Consider the following 14,729-nt stretch of genomic DNA (forward strand, 5'->3'; position numbering starts at 1 on the left):
GTCACGTTAATTTTCATAGTGTTTTGAGAAAGAGACTCATTTTTTTAAAACAAAGCAGTAGGGCTTTTAAGGATACAAATTCAAACGTCACCCACCTGAATAATGATCTGATTCTTCACCAAACTTATTTTTTATGGCTGCTCAGTGATTAATGTCATTTGAAATTACTCTATCCTTCATTTCACTCCCATATGGACAAATGCCACCATTCAAACATCATTATCATGTACCCAGTTTGTGCTGAGAAGCTATTGAATACTTCAGTGCTCTCTTCATGTTTAATAAAAGGCTGGAAAAAAAAAAAAGGAATGGTCTGATGTTATTGTTTATGCCCTATGAGAGACATCAACTACTGTTTCTTTTTATACCCCTGTAGGGCCCATTCATTGCTTAATTCAGGAAAACTGAGAGCATCTAATCCCAATTCTCGCCGTATATAGAACCACTTAGGGAGTGTGTGTGTGTGTGTGTGTGTGTGTGTATGTGTGTATACTTGAAATTTAACCCAAAGCTACTGAATATAAATATCCAGGAGTTATTTTCATCAAGTTATATTTAAGCATGTTCTCCTAAGACTTTTAGTGCAGCTGTCCCTGGATTGGCCTTTGGGATGCACTGACTAAATTTTGAAATTCACCACAAACTCCAGCTCTGATGCTGGGTAGTACTGATCAAGTCCCAGTAACATAGAATGTCTACATCTACAAAATGCAGATGCTATCCATTTTAAGTTGCTGTGATGACTGGCTAAGACACACAAGGAAGCTTTCTATCACAGTTTATAGCACTTAGTAGGCCTACAGTAGGGTATGGATGAGACTGTAAGGTGTTCACCAAGAGTCATTTCTCTGATTTCTGGACACTCACCCAGATTCCATTTCTCAGCACACCTTGTGGTTAGCTGTGTTCATGTGACTCAGTTCAAACCAATAGAATGAGCAGAAGGGATATGAGCCCCTTCCGTATTTGGACCATAAAGACCTTCACAGTGAACGTACAGTGATTGTTTTCCTCTGGCAGTCACATGAGATCACCTGCAGAGTGGCCTTGGAATCCATACTGAGCGTGGAGACTCCACAAAAACAAACCAGGGTTCCTGAACGATCGTGTGGAATAAACTGCATTTGTGTTAGGCCTCTGTGATTTGGGGTTTACCTCTTAAAACAGTACCCTGTGTGTGCTGTTCAATTATTTTAATTTTCTTTTTAAAATAACAGTAACTTTTAGAAGATTTTATTTTCTTCACTTACCTGTCTATTGTGGTGTGTCCTATTTTATTCACTGTGGAACCCACCAGAAATTCCAGTGCACACAAGACACAGGAAGCCCTTTGTGGATTCCTGAAGAAGCCTCTGTGTCAGGGACTTGTTCTATCCTTCGAAGAAGATCACTTGATGGCACAGATGCCAGAAGACCAGTGTATCTCTCCTTCAGTGTTTAGGGATTACATTTAGAAAATTTATTAGAATTCATAAAGGATATTGTAGTTTTGGGGCGTTCCAAAGAACTACAGATGCTCATGGTCCTCTGTGTGTCAGGTATTTATGAACAACTATTTATGAAAAGTTGTTCCTAAGACCAGTGATTGCACTTTGTTTTTTTCACCATTGCTGCTTGGGATTTTCTTTTCCTTCTCTGCTTACTACTTCCAAGTAGTGCTTACCTTCCTATCGACAGTAATATTCTACTATTACACAGGGTTGTTCCCAAAGGATGTCACTTTGGGAAGAACAGGAATGGTGTGCAAGAGAGAGTGTAGGGGAGAATAACACAAACTTCTCAAGGACACTCTTCCTTACTTTTAAGGTGTCAGGGGAACATCTTTGTAAATATTTTTATTTATTTTAGAGAGAGAGAGAGAGCAAGAAACATCGGTGAGAGAGAACATTGATTGGCCACCTCCTGCATGCCCCCCACTAGGGATCAGGCCCCCAACCTGGGTATGTTTCCTGACCAGGAGTCAAACCAGCGACCTCTTGGTGCCTGGGTCGATGCTCAACCCCTGAGCCACATTGGCCAGGCTCAGGGGAACATCGTTAATGCCCTCTACTAATTTTCTCAGTTTACTCATATGCTCCAATATTATTCTAACCTCCTGCATTCTTTCATAACCAGCTCATTTGATGCCTTAGAGAAACAGAGTCACTGTTTTACTTCTTCTTAGATGTAACTAAATCTTTAGTCATTTGAATACACAAAAACTCATTTTAGTAAATTTTTTTTTACATAGATCTGGCCCTTTTATTTTCTGTCTACAAAGACATTTAGAGTGTAGGCAATGAATGATTTACTTTGAATTGATTTTTTTATTAATTTGTTTTTGTTACAGATGTTTCTTCTTTTCCCCCATTGACACCCTCCTTCCCATCCCCCCACCCCATCCACAGCTTTGTTGTCTATGTCCATTGGTCATGCATACATGCATATAAGTTCTGTGGTTTATCTCTTTCCCCCCAACCCCCACTCCTCTGAGGTTTGTCAGTCTGTACTCTATCTCTATGACTCTGGGTCAATTTTCTGCATCAATTTGTTTAGTTCATTATATTCCACAAATAAGTGAGATCATGTGATATTTGTCTTTCTCTGCTTGGCTTGTTTCACTTAGCATAATATTCTCCAGGTCCCTCCATGTCATCTCAAAGGTAAAGAGATCTTTCTTTCTTACAGCTGCATAGTATTCCATTGTGTATATGTACCACAGCTTTTTTATCCACTCATCTACTGATGGACACTTGGGTTGTTTCCAGGTCTTAGCTATTGTAAATAGTGCTGCTATGAACATGGGGGTACATATATTCTTTTGATGGGTGTTTCAGGCTTCTTAGGGTATATTCTTAGAAGTGGGATCACTGGGTCAAATGGAAGTTCAATTTTTAATTTTTTGAAGTAACACCATATTGTTTTCCATAGCGGCTGCACCAGTCTGCATTCCCACCAGCAGTGTACTAGAGTCCCCTTTTCTCCACCCCTCGCCAACACCTGTTGTTTGCATTTTAGTAAATTTTTATGGCTTGGTATTACCTATAGGATATATGTTGAAGGTCACAAGAATAGTTCACTACTGCTAACTGATACATCGTTAATGACTTCATAACATGCTAAGTTTAGAAATGTTTGAGACCAATGTGTAGCCTGAGCTAGAAAGAGCACCTTCTTCCATTAGTGATGTCTTTTTCAGTTGCAGGGAGAAAACAATGGCCTTTATGCCTGAAGTTTGTCTCCTGAATTGTGACCTTTCAAAATAATAAAATAAGAAAAAGATGATAAATAAAACTACAAAAAGAAAGTTTAAAAACAACAATTTTTTTTTGTCTTTAAGAATGGTGAATTGCACCAGGCTGGTGTGGTTCAATGGTTGAGCATTGACCCATGTACCAGGAGGTCACTGGTTTGATTCCCCTCAGGGCACATGCCCAAGTTGTGGGCCTGATCCCCAGTGGGAGGCATGCAAGAGGCGGCCAATCGATGTTCTCTCTCATTAATGTTTCTACTTCTTTCTGCCTCTCCCTTCCTCTCTCATTAAAATCAAAAAAGAAAGAAAGAAAATGGTGGATTGTGGACATGCCTTTTCAGAAGTAACAAACCATCAATCTTCAGGCACACTTTTGAGATCCAAACGTATTAAAAATCAAGGTGCCCTGGCCAGTTTGGCTCAGCAGTTAGAGCATCAGCCCATGGTCCAGAGAGACCCAGGTTCGGTTCCCACTAAGGGCACGTGCCTCTGTTGCAGTTGGTTCCTGTCTCTGGTTGGGGTTGTGTGGGTGGCAACCACTCGATGTGTCTCTCTCGCGTCAATGTTTCTCTCTCTCTCTTCCTCCCTCTTTCCCTCCTGCTCTGCCTGAAGATAATTGAAAAAAAATTCAAGGAAGTATAAAGCAATACTATAATTATGGTGATGTATATTAAGTGCTTAACCACTAAAGGTCCATGAATACCATATTTTAGTTCTTTTAGTGTATCCCCATGGCTTGTATACATAAACTTGTTTGGTGATAGAAATAAAAGTCAAAAGTATAGGTCTTTCGTTCATAAAGGATTGGCCACATGGCCCTTGACTTCAACTCTGAAAAAGAACCGTGTAATCAGACTGATTTCTTTTCTACAGTGAAAAAGAGGAGGAGAAACATTTTTCAGAAGGTCAGAAGAAAGAATGAAAGGATGAAATAGAAAGCATCAGGCCAATTCTCAAAGCAAGTGCAATAAGAAAAAGACAATGACAGGTAAACCATTTCAAGATGGAGTAACATGGTGTCAGGGTCCCTGAAACCTGTAATTCCTTAGGATTTTTCTCCTGGACACTCCTGCCCTGATGTTTTTCTCGAATTCTTTTTCTTCAAAGGGTTGTCAACACCAACTGCTGACTGTCAGGTTACTTGCTGAATTTTGGGCCTCAAGTACTGTTAGTCAGTACCAGCATTTGGCATCTAGAGATACCTTACCCCTGGTGCTTGGTGGAGACAGAGGCTCTGGACAGAAGTTTCTGATCCATTGCTGAAGGGGTGCAAATGTGCCCACAAACTCAAATTGAATATCATATTTCATTTCCTCATAGAAGCATTGACTTTTTGGTAGCCCTTTTATACTTTGAATACAGTTTGAAATCACGGAATCATGATATGAATTATAGTCTTTCCCTGTGCCAAATGGATAACATCCCTGTGTACAACATTATGTCTATGGCAAAATATGTCTCAAATTCCAAGTCATTGACTTCCAAAGAACATTTGCTTTGCACCAATTTGTAATTGGTGAGTCCATGCCTCTGCTTTCCTTTTCCAGTTATATAATGAAAGTGAATGAAGCCGGTGTCAAATCCACATCTCCCTATACACTCACTTTGCCAATTCAGAGAAGGAATAAATGCATTTAAATGCCAAGTCACTGACTTAGTTACTTCAGATCCATCAATCCTAACAATTTCTCACACCACCGCCTTCCTGTATCACCTCCATGTCGCTCAAGAAGGGACAGAGCCAAAGACGCACGACTGTTTGCAGGACTATGAAAACTATAGGTTTGGCTTCATGTTAATTATCACAGATGATGAATGTCTATATTAACCCTTCTTGTTTTATGTTCTTAAATATTTTTTCTGATGAAAAGCTGACAAAAGGAGGGAGCTATTTTTTGTGGTGAACTCTATGAATACAGCTAGCTCAATATGTCATCTGACTTGATTGTGATTTACTTATGAGTTGGAGAGAGTAACGAAACGAAGTACTATGCACGAGATAAAATCACTTATGTAAAACCCAAAATACACAAAACAGCACTACTGTCCATGGTATAGACATATGTGATAAGAATATAAAAACATTCACAGAGAGGGCACATGCTGGTTCAGGCTACGGTTAGTGTTAGGGTTTTGCCATTAACTGTATTTTGTTTTTAAAGATAAGGTGCAAGTATGAAAATACATTAACATGTAAATCTATTGTGTCTGTTATTTTTATATATTAAATCATTTTAATTAATATTTTCAAGTATATTTTAAAAGTGAATTGCAGGATTGCAAAGTAAGAAATAGTTCTATTAACTTTTTCAAACTATAAGGCAGTAACTATCATATGTGACCTGAATCAGTTATTTAATTTAGGTTTAAAAAGTTCTTCTCACTTTGGGGCACCAGTGAGCTGGGTACTCTAAGTTGGACACTGTCTTACTGTTTGACTTGTTACATCTTCCTCAACAGGGTTACATTTGTTACCTGGTGTAAATTCATACACTTTAGACATAAACTTTAAAAATAATTCTCTTAGTGTTTTTAAATTTAGGAATAAGTTATTTCCCTGTGAAATTGCATATTAGGTTCTTCTTCATGTTACATTCTATCAAGTAAGTTAGACTCGAGGGTGATGAACGTGGATGGTACTATTACATCTCTGCATCAGCTCTGTTTCATTAAGCTCCTTAAGGAATTATGGAAGGAGCCTTGGACAACAAATGAAATAGAGAGAGGGAAAGTTTAGAAAGAAAGAAAGTTTACATAGAAAGAAAATCTATTCTCTCTTTCTTTAAGAATAGACTTTTGGTAGCTCAGAAAATTCCCGTACAGTACAAAAAAACACATTATACATTGGTACCTGAGTTTCTGAGAACAAGAACCAAAATAGAAAATGAAATTAATATAAATGTTAGCTTTTCCATTCATATAAATGATGACCTTTAATAGAGGGCCTCCAACTTCCAATTAGCTGAAACCCTCTATGATTAAAAACAAATGTTTCAGAATTAAAATGAGTCATACTCTATCTTGAGAGCTAATAAAATGATGTGGATTTTTTTTTTAATTTAGTTTAGGCATGACAAAGAATATTCAAATGTAGATTTGGAACTTATCAATGTTCCTATAACTTTATTTTTTATAAATCCTCACTGGAGAACACTTTTCTAATTGTTTTCAGACACAGTGGGAGGGAGAGAGAGAAAAAAAAAAGATAAACATTGATGTGAGAGACACATCGACTGGTTGCCTTCCTCACAGCCCTGTAGGGACTGAACTACAACCGAGGTACATGCCCCTGACCGGAATTGAACCTGCGACTCTTTATCCATGGGCTGATGCTCTAACCGCTGAGCCAAACCAGCAAGAGCTGTTCATATAATTTTAAATGAAAGTCATTATCAGAATTCCACTCACTTGCAACATTACTATAAGCAACTGATCAACATCAATACTGATTTAATAAGGACATTAATAACATGTGCAACTGTGCAAGATAAATCAGAAAGAAAATCGATTAGAGCAATTATTATTGTCTTCATTATTATGATAATCTTTATCATAATGATGATGAACATGTTTTAAACTCCTCACAGCTTGCAAAGTGCTTTCATCTTCAGTACCTCTCACATCTTACAATCTCCTTGAGAGTGTGTAGACTGTTATTTATTGCTCTAGAACTAAAAAATTCAAAAAACATAAAAATAAAATCAATACTACAAATAAGAAGACATTGTTTCTATGTCTGCTGGTATTTTAAAGAGATAAATTCAGGAGAAAGGCTCATGATGGAGGACAGGAGTCAGAGAGATGTGTTGTAAGCTGAACAATAAGATTATACCTATTTTAAGATCTGTAATGTTTGGTTAGAAACTACCCAATAACATTAAAATACATGGATAGATATATACATATTCTACTCATTATTATAAAAAATTTGAATTGATATAAAGGAGAATGTTATAATAAATTCACATGTAACCATCAGCAATCTTATTTGCTCTATATCCCCTCCCAGGTCCCACATAACCCACACTAGACTATTTTGAAGCAAAACTAAGATATTATATTATTTCATTTAAGAAAATGCAAATGGACTTTATAAAAGAAGACTAAGTCCGTTTGAATTGAATGTGGATTTAAACAGAAGAAAATAGCCTGGCTGGTGTGGTTCAATGGATGGAGTGTCGTCCCATAGACTGAGAGGTCCTGGTTCGATTCCTGGTCAGGGCACATGCCTGGGTTTCAGGCTCCATCCCCAGTAGGGGCATGCAGGGGGCAGCTGATCGATGTTTCTCTCTCACATCAATGTTTCTATCTCTCTGCCTAAAATATATATTTTTTAAAATAGAAGAAAATAATCTTTGATCCAATCACTAAAAATCGTTGTGTTTCTTTGGTTTGTTTGTTTTGTTTTTATCTGGGGATTTATTTATTTTCAAACTCCTGGACACATTTGGCCGTCTTCTATGTGAATAACACATTCTACCTGAAATTTAATAATGCCAACTTTCCCTGAGGCTAACTAAAATAGTTGTGTATTTTTATTTATGTGATACAGCCTTGAGTAAAAATGGACTCATCTAATTGTTCATGACTGATTACATGGACAAAGTGACGTAAACATTGCTAATTTTTGGTATCTGGCCATAGTAGACAGGCATTCGCCTTACTTCTGTCAGCCAGGACACTGCCTGCCACAAACAACTTTGTGATCTTGAGCAAGTCAGATAACCTTTATTGATTCTTTGCTCTCACTAATAAAGTAATAGGATTATATGCTAGATTAACTCTAAAATGGATAGATATTATAGTTTTCAACATCAAATTGTGTTATTCTATTTCTGAAGTACTTTCTTTCTTACTTCCATTATATGCACTTATTATTTTGACGCCAGGAGTCCTTGTTCAACAGTGACTCTTACCTCATTTAAATAAGCTCTATTCCCCATGCGAGGTAGTATGTCTGCCAAATATAGAAAAGGACCAATGATGAACAGAAAGCCGGCAGTAATTATAGTGGCAAATCAATCTTCAAGGACAGAACATGAACACTGAAAGCAACACCATTATATCTATCAAGTCTATGAAAGTACCTCATTTTATCTTTCTTGAAATGTTGAGTACAAATTGACCAGTATTCATTTCTTTGGTGATAACTCCTTGTAAACATCTGTGATATTGTATTCATATTAAACTATACATTTTTAATGTTGATAAGTGGGTTGTTATTGTTTAGTAGATATTTTCCTATTCTTCTCCCAGCGGAAATCCAATGTGAAATATGAATGTTAAATATATAGAGATTGTCTTTTAGAATTTTTAAAGAGATTCTTTACAGAATATATTGGTTTTGTTTTTTTAAAGAATCTGTTCAGTGGTGTAACACAGAGAAGTAGAAGCCACCCACATTTCCTGAAAGTTACTTTTGGAAAAGAGACTCACCAAAACTGAATTATACTGTTGCCTTTGGTGACGCATTTTGATGGTCCTTGAGCATCTACTGGTTAAGTATTTGTTCATCATATCTTAATACATGAAAAGAAATCTGAAAATACTTTAAATATTCTAAATAACATTAGCTTTTATTCACGTTAGTTTTACCTGAACTAGGAATCAGTTACTGCCAAGATCATTATGCTTTGTGGTATTTTCCTGTATGGCTAAGAATACAAATACCAAAACTCATTTCCTAAGAGTTGAGGATAGAGGATTTAAAAGATTAATAAAGCCATAATTTAAAAAAAAAAAAAATTTATGTAGCACAACCAAAAATCCAAGAGAGAAAATGTTTCTCCTTGGGAACAACAAAACAGAGAGATGCATGTAAGTACTCAAATACACACACATACACATTTGTAACTGTAATTCTCAGAGAAACTGAACCATGTGTTTGCTTACATAGAACACAAGTACATTTTGAAAAAGTATTCTAGGTCTCTAACTTTAGCTTGTTTCTACTATTCAGACATGATGCATTGTACTCAAAAGAATGGCCAGGGAACTTTTGAATGATTAGAGGGTGTGCTAAAACAAGTCTTGTGGGTGAATGTAGTATTTGAGCTTTCTTGATTAGTTAATTTGTGGAAACATAAGGCACGGCTTTAACATTTTAGCATTCAGGGTGGAGTCTTTGGCATCTTGAACTTCTGTGCTAAGGATTTGAAGGGACTTTCAGTCCTGAACTTGAAGGTAACAACTGGAAGAAAAATGTTTTGCATCAAATATGTGTCATCAGTCAGCCCTCTTAATGGATTGCATTTTGGGTCTGATTCCTTGCATAATTTATAAAATTTTTTCAGTTTATGTATAGAAAACTACCCTATCCAAGATATAGCTTTAGACTGAACTATCCCATTCGTAGCAAAATTGAGGAACTATTTACGAAAATTATAAAAACTTCATTTTTAAAGGACAACAATGTGAGCTTATATTTATGAAATAATTTTCCAACACTGGTCGGGTTTTCTCGGTGGTTAGAACATCGGCCCAGGGACCATAGAGTCCTGGTTTCAGTTCCCACTAAGGGCATGTACCTCGGTTGGAGTTTGTCCCGGCCCTGGTTGGGGTCATGTAGGTGGCAACCACTCGATGTGTCTCTCTCACATCGATATTTCTCTCTCTCTGTTCCTCCCTCTCTCCTTCCTCTATCTGAAGATAAATGCAGAAATATCCTCAGGTGAGGATTAAAAAAAAAAGAAAGAAAGAAATGATTTTCCAAACAACCTTTTCTACCTATTTTTCCTCTTCAATTATTTAAGGCCAGGCTCTATTTTATAACTTAATTTTGAAATGTCTTCCTAAACTTTAACCCAAATTTTCAGGTAATGAAAAACCCTGATGGCTCTCTAAGTACCACAAGAACAGGTCATCATTTCCTCAAGGCAATAACTTGAGGGGAAGATTAAAAAAAGCTTTTTGAATACAGTACAAATAAGTTGTGGTAAATAAATGAAAACTCCTGTGATATACATAAAGGTCCTAAAAGTTTTTATTTTGTAAGAATAGTGGGAAAATTGGTAAAGAGTTGACGTACGCAACTCTTGCCGATAAGTTGAACTCAGAACACTTGCCGAGAAGTCTGCATTCCCAAAGTTGCACCTTCATTAACAATCTATTGCATGCGGATTTTGGAAGAGAAAAATCTATGCGTCCGCCAGTGGACATGGTCAGAAAGCATCGTTACAGCCTCCCCTCCCGCAGCCGTCCTGCCCAGGTCAGAATCTCCCGAAGAGTCTGAACAGCTGTGGAAGCTCCTGATCAGAGGCTTGAGCTTCGGAACAACTGATGAGGCCTGGGGAGCCGTGCTGGGCAGTGGGAGCAGGCTGCGGGGTGAGAGGTCCAGAGGCTCTGGGTGTGTCCCGATGCCGCTGTGGAGGACGTGGGCGCAGCCCTGCACGTGGGGCCTCGCGAGGTGGCTGGGAGGGCTGTGGGGCCCAACAGCGCTCTCTCAAGAGAAGGTTCCCAAAGATGTGGTGCCCACAACTGTGGAAAAGATAGGTGCTGATGGCATTTTTAAAAAGACACTGAAGAACATCACCTAAGAGATTATTGTGAACCATCTGGGAAAATCGAAGTGCTTGACATCACGACTGATTGAGACAGCGGCAAGAAGACGGGCTCGCTGTGCAGCCTCCGACGGCCATGGCTCTGTACTCAAGGTTGTCATTCAGAAAGACCGTGTTGTTCACGGTCACAACTGGCGAGTAAGGGAAGCCCTAGACAAGCAAAAGATGGCTAGTGCTTCGCCCCGTCAAAGAGGTCAAAGTGGTTCTGGAAACGTCGGCGGTGGTTGTGGAGGTGGCTTGGGAGGGGATGACCACTTTGGTCTGAAGGACGTTTCGGTGGTCGAGGTAGCTTTGGTGGCAGCCGTAGTGGTGGTGGAAATGGTAGCAGTGGGATTGGTGCTCATGGATTTGGTAGCAGTGGAAGTGGCCAAAGCAACAAGGATTTTGGCAATTGCTACAATCAATCTTCCACGTTTGGACCAATGAGAAAAGGAAACTTTGGAGGGAGAAATCTGACCCGTATGATGGCGAAGGCCAGTCCTTTGCCAAACCATGAAACCAAGGTGGCCATGGCCACTCCAGCAGCAGCAGCAGCAGCAGCAGCTGTGGCAGAAGGTTTTCATCACCATCAGGAAACAAAGCTTAGCAGGAGAGGAGAGCTAGAGAAGCTACAGCTTATAACAGACTTGTGAACTCAGCCAAGCACAGTGGTGGCAGGGCCTAGCTGCTCCAAAGACATGTCTTCGACAGTACTCATGGGTATGGGCAAAAAACTCAAGGACTGTATTTTGACTCATTGTATAACAGGTTATTTTAGTTTCTGTTCTGTAGTAAGTGTAAAGCATTCCAACAAAGCGTTTTAATGTAATTTTTTTTTTCTTTTTTGCACCATGCTGTTGATTGCTAAATGTAACAGTCTGGTCATGATGCTGAATAAATGCGTCTCTTTTAAAAAACCTATGATGTCAAGTGCTTGCTGTAGTCATAGCAATGCCTTTATGGTGGCGGAATGAGTAAGGGCCAAATGACACAGCTAAAACCTGCTGACACCTTTGTGTCTGTCAATAACCTAGACATGAAGAAGTGTGCCTTGTTCTGCTGTGATGCTTTTGTGGTCAGTTAAGAGCAAATTGCTTTGAGAAAATAAATTAATGTGACTTCTTGGTGACTACATTTGTCTCTTTGAACCTCAAAACCCTATGTTTATCAAGCTTTTCTTCAAGCTTAATTCTATCTACTCCATTCTCCCTCTACCAACAATGCTTTCTTACCTCTGAAACGTGGTTATGAAAGAACATTATAGCCAGATTCAATCAAATAATCAAAAGGCAGTACATAGTCTGAAGGAAGTGTGTTATAAGTTTATATAATTTCCTTGGACGTGGATACCTTTACAAGCCATCTGTTTTAGTAGAACTAACTAGTACCACTATCAGTAGAACTCTCTGCTTTCTTTATTTTATTGAGTCCTTGAGTTAATTCATTGTGCCTCACCATGGGCATGGCTGCAGTTGAACATGGGCTGGTTGACAGGCAGATATAAACAATGTTTCTAGTGAAATGTTTGCTTTAAAAAGACCATCAGCACTGTTTCAAAAAGAAAAAAGGAAGTTTAAATGAGGGGGAAAAAGAAACACACCTCTAAATTGTAGCCACATTATGAAATAATCAACTACAAGTAGGAGAAATAGTACTCCTCTTTGATAGAGCCTCTCCCCTCCACCCATTGACCCAGGTACACAAACCTGTTATTTCTGTTGTGTGTCTGGACATTTCTTAAAAGGGGTTACAAAGAACACACGCCCACAAACTCTTCCTTTCTTTCTCAGCAGTGGGATCCCTTTTTCAGAAAAGGGAGAGCCAAGATGAAAATACAAAAGGATAAATTCATGCTGGATCAGACCAGTGATTTTTATCTAGCTTCCATATTTTCAAAATGTGGGATGCATATTTCTGCTTGTATCTGATATAATTCGAGAGTAACAAAGACATGGCATTACAGAACACTGACTCACACAGTGAGAAATATTCAGTTTTCTATACTCTTAATTCATTTGTTGACCTTATAAGTAGTCCTTATATTTGGGGGTGGGGGCAGTGCGGGGAATATGTAGTGAATACTTCTTTGATATTCGCTAATTGTTCTTTATAATAATGGGAACAGACCTCAGCTCAGAATCTTCCTCAGGCAACAGTATCCAGTTATAATTCAATATATATATATTTTAATTTTAGTAATTACTTAGTTACAGTTCTTTGTTTATAATGACAATATAAAATCTTCAAAATAAGTAAGTTGAATACACAGGAGTAAGATAAATAGTCAATGTACATTGACTTTTTCTTCCAAAATGCTAACTTTTGAGGATATGAGATATAAAATATAAATAATATCCTGACTTTATTAAAATTACCTTTAAAAATTACAAATTAATCAGCAAAGAAAGATAATTTTAAAAGCTTCTTAACCAATAGCTAGAAATCATATACTGTATTCATTTTTAATGCTGGAAATGAATGTGCTTTTTTTTAAATCAGTTCTAGTTAAGAACCTTAAGATTTGTAGCTTTTAAATCCCAAGATCCTAAGTTTTTATCTTTCTGACACTAAATACTTAAAAGTCATCCCTCACATATGTCCTTCATCCTTCTGCAGCATCTCCCAGTCTGTCAACTAAATGAAGCATCTACAGGCAGCGCCATGAAAGTTGGGACCATTGAATTTCAGGAATAACCCCATTCATTTATTCAGTCACTTTTTTTCCCTCTGATCAGCCAGTATTGATGAATCTCTGCTGTGCAGCTCTATGTTATACAATGAAGACGCAAAGTACGTCATTTCAAAAATATAGTAGTTGCAAAACAAGTAACATTTGACTTACACATATATTTTTGTTTGTTAAAGAAAAGGATAAGAAAAACTGGGTATTAGAAGTTTTTGTTTTTGTTTCCCTGAAGGACATGTTATATTTAAGTCGGCAGCTCTCCACCATTCTCTATTAGTTGTATCGCCGCTCTGCCCTCTAAAAGCATTGAACCGATGACCTCAAGCTTAGAATAGAGGGCAGAGCCTCTGTCTTTGAAGTGTTTGTTTAATTAAGCAGACAATATAAACCAATACAAAGACTGCTGGGTGCTGTGGGAACAGGCAGAAGGGCATCCAACCGGTCGTGGTGTAAGTGAAGACAGATTACTGTTATCCCAGCGAAAAGAGAATAAAAGAACAAAGTGTTTCCTAGGCAAAGGCAACAACACAGCACAAGACAGAGCAGCTCCAGTGGATACTGTGCTCAGTGCTGCACCAGTAACGCTTTATGTGAACAGAGGGCAAAAGAGGAGACGGAGTCTGAAGGGGAATCTGAAGCCAGGTTAACACGGGCCTTTTATACCATAGCAAAGAGTTTGGGGAGAAAAGGGGACTCTAGTACACTGCTGGTGGGAATGCAGACTGGTGCAGCCACTATGGAAAACAATATGGTGTTACCTCAGAAAATTAAAATTTGAACTTCCATTTGACTCAGTGATCCCACTTCTAGGAATATACCCTAAGAAGCCTGAAACAGCCATCAGAAAGAATGTTTGTACCCCCATGTTCATAGCAGCACTATTTACAATAGCTAAGATCTGGAAACAGCCCAAATGTCCATCAGTAGATGAATGGATAAAAAAGCTGTGGTACATATACACAATGGAGTACTATGCAGCTGTAAGAAAGAAAGATCTCTTATCCTTTGAGACAACATGGAGGGACCTGAAAAGTATTATCCTAAGCGAAACAAGCCAAGCGGAGAAAGACAAATTTCACATGATCTCACTTATTTGTGGAATATAATGAGCATAACAGTCTGAGGAATAGGGTAGACTCAGCGACATGAAAGTAGGGTACAGACTGACAACCCTCAGAAAAGGGGGTTGGGGGAGAGGGAGAAGATAAACCACAGAACTTACATGCATGTGCGTGTAACCGATGGACACAGACAACAAAGCTGGGGACGGGGT

At 38.3% G+C, this 14,729-nt stretch overlaps 1 pseudogene; it reads left to right on the forward strand.

Moving 5' to 3' along the window:
* The first annotated feature begins 10,344 nt into the window (after window positions 1-10,344).
* LOC118623794 lies at window positions 10,345-11,377 on the forward strand (annotated as a pseudogene).
* The last annotated feature ends 3,352 nt before the right edge of the window (window positions 11,378-14,729 follow it).

This window comes from Molossus molossus, unplaced genomic scaffold, assembly GCF_014108415.1.
Source record: "Molossus molossus isolate mMolMol1 unplaced genomic scaffold, mMolMol1.p scaffold_m16_p_10, whole genome shotgun sequence".
In the NCBI taxonomy this organism is placed as follows: domain Eukaryota; kingdom Metazoa; phylum Chordata; class Mammalia; order Chiroptera; family Molossidae; genus Molossus; species Molossus molossus.